Genomic DNA, 9,006 nt, shown 5'->3' on the forward strand with positions numbered 1-9,006 from the left:
CGACAATGAAGATTCTAGTTGCGTACATAGATTTCACTTGCTTCATGTGCAATTGCACTACAAACATTTGGCTTTCTTTGTTAGAAAATGTCATCATTTTTAGTTCCGCAAGTTGGCTAAATTTACTTCAAATGGATTCTTTCTGGAAGTAGTAACTCAGCATTCGACCTACTAATTGTAATGTAGAACATTTGAATATTTGTTGGAACTTGGAAAAGAATGAGAAAATAGGTAATTAGATGCCATAATTAGTTATCCAAACATGAGGTTTCTTGATATCTGAGATTGATAACTGGAGAGTACTCAAAGATTGCTCCAAAATGCCAATGAAAGACTCATGTTCTGAAAGACCCCATGTAAAATTGTTGTTAGAGAAAATCATGAATAGAAAATGCAAAGACCATAGAATGTTCAATATATTATTTTAAGACTGCTTCCAACAGTGAAAAAGACACAAAACATATACTACAACGAAATTTCCATTATGGAGCCTCTTGCTTATGTCTTGGCTCTACTTTCTTCCATATTCTTGCATCGATTCAAACTAAACAAAGAGTTTTTAAAATAGTCTCCGAGACAAATGAGAGGTGGTATACTGCAACTTTAAGATTTTGAATTTAAATTTAAAACTCAAAAAAACTGCCCCATCACATTTAATAATTAAACTACCTTGTCAACTCACCATATCACTTACTCAACCATTTGGAAACTGTAGTAGTGATCCTAACGAATATTACTTCAGAATAAAGGGTTGACAGAAAATGGATGACCAAAATATGGGAGGAAGAGGATACTAGAAAAGTGCCAAGATTATCAATATCATACATGCATACATCTCGATAACATAATTTTAAGGACTCTTCATCCTGGTGGATAATTCTCATCGTTCTCCCACTGCTCATCGTTAAATAATGGATACATTGAAAAGATAGATTTTGGAATCAATTCAAGAAAAACTATGACCTCAATAACTCTATCCAATAGGAACTGTAACCCATAGTAACTATAACCAATGAGAACTATTACCACAGTTACTCTAGATGACAAGAAATCTGATCAATGAATGAATACGATGATTATAGGTCGTTGGTCATAATAGTTCTCTAATCAAGAAATTTCCTATAACTATGACTAATAAACATTGATTATATTTATTGTGAGTCAATGTTCCTAACTAACAAAGGAATTATTCCCTAGAACTATGACTGAAAAAAAAAAAAAAAAAAAAAAAAAAAAAAAAAAAAAAAAAAAAAGGTCCTAGTTTAATTTCATAGTCAAAGCACCCACACCATAATTCTTGTGGTCATGATTCTTGTAAAATGAATTAAAAGTTCCCAATTTACAAGGGAACTATGAACAAAAAAGGAATGGTTCCTAAGGTCATAGTTATTATGCGCCATAGTTCATAAGGGTTAAATTTCTCAGGTTCATAGTTCTTGTATGTCATAGTTACTATGGTCATATTTATCATGGGTCATATTTTCTATTGGTTAGAGATTCCAATGATAAGAAGCTCATAAAATTTCTTCAATGGGAGTTGATGAAGTTCTTGTTGGAAAATGAGAGAGAGAGAGAGAGAGAGAGACTAGAAAATGTGTAAATAGAAATACAGAGATAGAGAATGTTGGGAATAAATTAGTCATAATGGTATAAATGACAATTACATCCATATGATTCCATTCCATAAAATTCTACAATACTAGGGTTTTCAAATTCCATAAAAGTATGGTTTTCAAATTGCACAAAATTAAGGTCTTCAAATTTCACTTCAATATACATTGACAAACATCGCCAATATGTTGAGCAAGGTAAATATGGTTTGTTTACTTACATTGCCTAATTATGCACTCAAACTTGAACTCAATATATTGGAGTTTCCACATTCCACATTGATAGGGTTTTCAAATTCCATAAATCTAGGGTTTTCATAATGCATAAAGTTAAGGTTTTCAAATTTCCTAATAGTATTTCCTAATAATGCACATACACTTTTTGAGCCGTGCTAAGAAGGTAGCCTAGTTTGGGCCTTACAGAACCTGGACAACTAGGACCACGTGTGCATTCCTAAGGACATGCACATGTTCTTGTGGGCATGTTTTCCTCTTGTTAGCCCCATTTGCACTTCTGAGGTCATCATTCTTGTGCAAGTTCCCTTAGTTGATTCTCACTAGTTTTTTCAATTATGCTAGGTGTTTTCTCATTAGTCTACATAGTTTATTTCTTTTTCCACATATGATACCATTGCCACACATATTTGATTCCACAACCACTTACCACATGCTTATTTACAATATACAAGTAGAGTGCTAAGTTATTTCATCATGCCTATTCACTTTCTTTCATTTCACCTAACCAGCAAAGAAAGTGTTGATTAGAGTAGGTAGGTAGGATTTCAGTTTTCTGTCTGGATAGCAGCTTCCTGTAGTTGAAGCCCGAAGTGAAGGCCCTAAGCTCTTCAAGTCTGCTGTCATATATCTATAAATAAAGCAGCCAGCAAAGGGAGGTTCTCAGAGTACAACAACAATTGAAGATCAAGGCAATCTGACCTGCTGTTCTTGACTTTTCACAAGGAAAAGCCATCCCCAAGTGGAGCCACTGTTATTTAACTTTATGTATCCATTTATTACTCTTTTATGTTCATATCATCATTCTAGATTGATCATGGTTTTGAGCGCTGCAATAGGTTGTCATCGTTCATTTCTTAAAACCCCCATTTATTTATACTTATTTTTCTATCTTCTCATAGGTTTTGTATTCTTTTAGGGGTAAGTTTCTTCCAATTTTGACTTCATTCATATGTAATTTAGGGAATTGTGATACTATTTCTCATCTATAATTTCTCTTGATTCATAATGAATTATTATATTGTTCATTATGTATCTCAATGCTTTGAGAGTGGAAGAATTACATGAATGAGCTTGTAGGGTCTTTTTTATCAATGGGTCCCAATTTGGAAAATTTGGGTATGAAATCTTCTAGAGCCATTTTGAGGCATTAAACAATTTTTTTTGGGGTAAAAAAATTATCGCTTGTGCGAGACCATCTGGTACTAGAAGTTTGTATGCAAAATTTATGCCTCTTACAAGTTGATCTACCATACTGACTGCCACAGTACAAGTTGTTGAACCTCAGAATTACCCTCTCCTTGACATTTTTCTCACCTTTTTCCCTCACTTTCTCATAAGATTACAAACCCAATCAATGATAAATGCTAGGTTTTGTCTTAAGGAAAGCATCGAAATGATCTCCATATTATATTTTCATGTTCTTGCTATTTGAATAGACTTTTGCAAATTAGCTATAGAACACAGCCTATTCTGTAGCTAACTGTGGATGTCGTAGCTACTCTCATGGTTTGGCAGGTTCCAGGTGTCAAATGAAGAATTGGGCCACATGGGCATTTATAGAATCATCTCCACATGGATTCTTTCCTATTCACTCGGTCCAGATCGACGGAAAAGCAAGCCTAAGGTCATGGTCAAAGATGGAGTCAAAGTACGTTATCCAAAAGCAGTAGGACTCTTGATTTGCTCTTTCGTAGCTAATCAAGAGTCTAATAGTTATGTTGCAAATCTAATTTGAATTAGCCACCTATAACTAATCAAAAGTTTAAACAATCCTATTGCAATTTGAATTAGCCACCTGTAGCAAGTTTATCTCATAAACAATCATGTTAAATTTAATTCGAATTAGCCACCTGCAACAATTTTATTTCATAAAGAGTTATGTTATTTTCCTTTAAATATCGGTTGCATGGAATCGAGAGGAAGTGATAAGTTAGAAGGAATTACATGTTAAGTTTAGGCTTTTTGTTGATACTTTGTATTTAGACTTTGTTTTTTTCATAATACAAATTTCATGTTGCCAATGATCGTTTAAAGTGCATCCTTAACTAGCTAGCATTACAACCATGTCAGTTGCAGAGGGCCCCTGCATTGAAGGAGGTTTTTCATTTGTTGTTTTTAGTTCAATTTCCATTACTCTGTTTTCAACAAATTTGTTTTCTAAATTAGGATGGTATTTCATTTCAGTTTTAATCAATAGCATAATGATAAATCACAACTGTGTAGCCTTGTTCTTCTAAGATATTTCGTGGAGAAAACCGACTCTGTTTCCAAACTAAATTAAGATTGAAGTAATAAGAATACACAATGGCTTAGTTTTCTTACTGTTTTGTCATTCATTTTCTTAGAACAGAATTGTCAATTAACCATGTTAATGGATGTTTTCAAAATCCATTTCAAGACGATGATGATCCTAAACTAAATGGTTAAATGTCTAATTCATATAGTGATTGAATTTACTCAGTACATTGTTATTTTCCTTCTTGCACAACACTTCAAGAGGGTAATGCTTCACATTTGAATATTGGAGAAAGTAAAAATACATTAGTTGTTTACAGTTAGTTTTACATGCTTTTACCTTTTTTCTTTTATATCCTCACTTAGTTGCATCACTGATATTCCTAATAATCATTTCAAGGAGATTGATTTAATCATATTCCAAAATTGAATGGTTGAATGTTTAATGAATGCAATTACTGAGTTACCTTCTGCATCAATTTCATTCTTGGTTTTAAGAATTAGATCCATGGATTAGGACTAATGATAAGATAAGATAGATGCTCTGTTTTTTTATTAGGTTCTAACTAGATAACAGTTCTTGGTCCATTTTTAGGAAATTAGATTAACTTAGGAACATTTCCTTTCCTTTAAAATTCATTAAATTCAATTAAATTTTCTCATAGTTTCATGTTGTACATTCTTAGACATCAAAAAACAAAAAACCCCCAAAAACAACATAAAATACAAAACAACGAAGTAAGAAAAAGGTTAACTAAGCACATATAGTGCACCACACTTCATTAGCTTACAAACCTTGGTTGATAATTTATGCAAGAAATTTAGGACACTAAATTGACTAAATATTTTGGCGCCATAGTCAGGGAAGTGAAATTAGGTAACCTCAAATCTTACATGTAAAAAATGAAATGTGTAGAGAAGGAGACTCTAGGGGTAGATTCATAGCTAGAGGTAGGAGTTTAATTCATACATCACCACTTACTCCACCAATACTAAGAAGAGATACACCTCCATCTCAAACTCATATTCCACATTTCACTAGCCATAGACTTCCTAAAGTTCTAAGGTTAGAAATCCAATTAAGAGGATCTCCTACTTCATATACTAAGGCAGTCTTAGAGGAAGAAAATATTGGATCTCCAACAGAAGGAGTAGCCTTTTTAACCTCTATAGGGGAACATATTCTAGCTGAAGAATTAGAAATTCCTAGTGGAGAGAGAGAAGTAGAACCTTTCTTCCACATATCATTGATAGAGGAACCAAATGAAGAGCAATTAACCTTGCAGGTTGAATCTTATATTAACTTTGAAGAATCTATAATGGCAGGAAGAGAAGTAGAAGGAGAGGGAGTTATGAATGGAGAATTTACACTATTTGGAGGAGGAAGAGGTAGAGGAAATGATGGAAGAGGTAGAGGAAATGATGGAGAAGGTAGAGGAAATAGGGAAGTTGATAATTCTTTTGGATTCCTTATAGTTGATGAAGAAACAGATGCCACAATGAAAAATATCTCACCTTCTGTCCTCCCAAATTTTCATGGATTAAAAAGTGAAGATCCTCAAACCTTTTTATTTGAATTTGAAGTACTGTGCAGAACTTATGATTATTTAAATGACTCTCAAAAACTAAAATTGTTTCCTTCAACATTGAAAGGAGTTTCTTTAAAATGGTTCATGGGATTGATCACTTAGTCTATTAGAAAATGGAATGACATGAAGAGAGCATTTTTGGATAGGTATTTAGATTATTGCATGCCTATCAATCACAAAGATGAAGTGTTTAAAATGATGCAAAGAGAGGACGAAATTTTGGAGGATTTAATTGAAAGATTCAACATAACTTAAAAAGATAAAAAATGGATAACTTAGATCAAGATACTTTAAAAGCTCTTTTATTAAAAGCCATTAGAGATGAGTGGCTAGACATCCTTAACATGATGGGGAAGGGATATATCTCTCAACACTCATTAAATGACATTGGAGAATTATGTGTTCATCTCTCAAGAGGAAAATCCAAAACTGGGAAAGTTCCAAGAGATCCTTCTCTTGCTAGAGTGCATAAATCTGCAACTGGATCAGTGAGTAGGGCAAAAATTGGAAACATGTTTGATGAATTTAAAACATATATTCTAGGGAGCCTTAGTGAACATATAGACACCCTTAAGTTACAAAGAAAGTAGAAAGACAAGACTGATGCTTTAGTTATTTTCTATCCCAAATGCAAAAAGAAGCATGCTTTAAGAGAATGCCCTTTGGATACAAAAATCATAGAGACTTGTGTGATTTGTTTGGAAAACCATAAGACCAAGAGTTGTCCTTTAATTCCTACTCTTAAGGTTGTTTTTCAAGAGGAAATAATTTCAAATCCAACATAGTCTCTTTGCTTTTTCTCTAGAAGACCTTGGTAGGGATCACAAAACCAAGGTTTTAACAACCAAATGTATATTCAGCCCCCACTAAATTGGAATTCTTGGCAACAACCTTGGCCTCAATCTCAATCTCAATCTTAACCTTGGGCTCAAGGAATGCAAAATCCCTATGGAAGATTCTCTCAATAGTATCAATATCCTCCATCATATCCAAACTATCCTCCCCAACAAATTCCTCAACAAAATCAACAACCCCAACTTCAAAACCAAAATCCTCAACTTTCACTGTCATTCCCACAGAGACCAAATCAGTTACCTGCCCAACCATTACCAAACCCCAACAATAAAAATCCTCAGAATACCTATATGGTGGAAGGAAAACAATTTCCAACTTATATGATCACTCTTTTAGATCTCAATGATGTCCAACTAAGATCTGGTAGGATATTAGAAAAGAAAAACCCTTCTATAGTTATTCAAGAACAAGACAATTCTGAGGAAGATTATCTACAGCCAAATAAAAGTTTTGAAGGAACATCTCTTCAAAACCAGAATGCTAAAAATGAAAAGCAGAAAGAACCAATAAACTCAACTCCTATCATAGAGCAACCACCAATGTCTACTTCTACACCTCCTTTTCCTGAAAGATTACAAGTTGATAGAAGGGTAGAAAAGAATATTATGTTGCCTAATTATGATTTTCTAAATGAATTGAAAAATTTCTGTATCAAAATCCCTTTGTTACAAGGCATTAAGGAGATTTCAATTCTAGCTAAAACAATAAAGGAGTTGAGCATGAAGAAACCAGGAAGAAAAACAAAATAAATAAAAAGAATTCAACTAGAAGGAAAAATAGCAAACATAATGATGGGAAAAATTGCCGTACAAAAATATGTAGATCCAGGAAGTCCAGTGGTAAAAACACATATCAATGGAGTTGAAATTCCGAATACATTGATTGATTTAGGAGCAGCAATAAACATCATTAGCAAACAAACCATGGAACAACTCAAGCTTCCTAATCTTCTTTATACACCTGCATTTGGCAGATAGATCTCTAATCAAATAGAATGGTGTGTTAGAAGATATTTCAGCGTCTTTAGACTCTTGGGAGTACCCTGTTGATTTTATGATCTTAACCCCTAAGAAAAATCTAGGAGGAAATCCACTTATATTAGGAAGACCTTGGATGGCTACAGCTGATGCTTTCATTAGATGTAGATTTGGTGATATGTATATCAATGATGGTAACTCAACTAAGAAATTCAATTTATATCCTCCAACAAGAACAATCACAGAGATAAATGACAAAGAATGGATTGATGATGAAAATGATATTCAACCTCTCTTTACTATTTCAACCATTAGTGAAGATAGTCAAATCTTAAATATAATGGAAAATTTTGAATCATCTCCAGAATATGAACATAATCAATTTCAAGAAAAATCCAATATTGAATATTTGTCATCTAGGCAGATGTCTCTTTATTCTATGGAAGAATTTGGTAGCTCTACAATTGAAATCTTTCCAGGGAAAACATTGAACATAAACAATAACTTGGAAAAATTACAACAGGAAAAGCTAATCAAAAAATTACAACAACATTCTTCTGCATATGCATAGGAATACATTGACATGAAAGGAATTAGTCCTAAGACTTGTATACATCACATCTACATTGAGGAAAATTTTAAACCTCTCAGACAACCTCAAAGAAGGATGAATCCAAATCTTAAGGAAATTGTGAAAGAGGAGTTGCAAAAATTGTTGAATGTAAACTTCATTTACCCAATTTCAGACAGCCAGTGGGTTTCTCCTCTAGTGATTGTGCCTAAAAAGAATGGTAAATGGAGTGTATGCATTGATTATCGAGAATTGAATTAAGCTACCCTAAAAAATCATTTGCCTTTGCCCTTTATAGATCAAGTGTTATATACATTAGCAGGTAAGAAGTATTTCTTATTTTTGGATGGTTTTAGTGGTTACAATCAAATTCAAGTAGCAACTGAAGATCAAGATAAACCACATTCACCTGTCCATGGGGAACTTATGCCTACCGAGTACTTCCTTTTGGATTGTGCAATGCACTTGCAACATTCCAAAGAGCAGTATTAGGAATTTTTTCTGATCTAATACATAATTGTGTAGAGTTGTATATGGATGACTTTACAGTTTATGGGAATACATTTGAAGAAGCTTTAGAAAATTTGGAAAAAGTTATTAAAAGATGTAAGGAAGCAAACCTTTCACTAAGCCATGAAAAATGTTTTATGATGATTACAGAAGGGATTGTTTTGGGACATCACATTTCAGGAGATGGAATTAAAGTTGATAAATCTAAAGTTAAAGTCATATCTAAACTATCAATTCCAAGTTGTCAAAAGGATGTTAAAAGTTTTCTAGGATTCACATGATACTATAGAAGGTTTATAGAAAATTTCACTAAACTAGCATCCCCACTCTTCAAATTACTCACCAAAGATTGTGAATTCAATTGGAATGTTGATTTCCAGTTGGCATTTGAGACTATAAAAGAAAAAATTTATGAATCACCC

Source organism: Pinus tabuliformis, chromosome 1_1, assembly GCF_031772625.1.
Source record: "Pinus tabuliformis cultivar Carrire ecotype Pingquan chromosome 1_1, CPIR1, whole genome shotgun sequence".
Lineage (NCBI taxonomy): Eukaryota > Viridiplantae > Streptophyta > Pinopsida > Pinales > Pinaceae > Pinus > Pinus tabuliformis.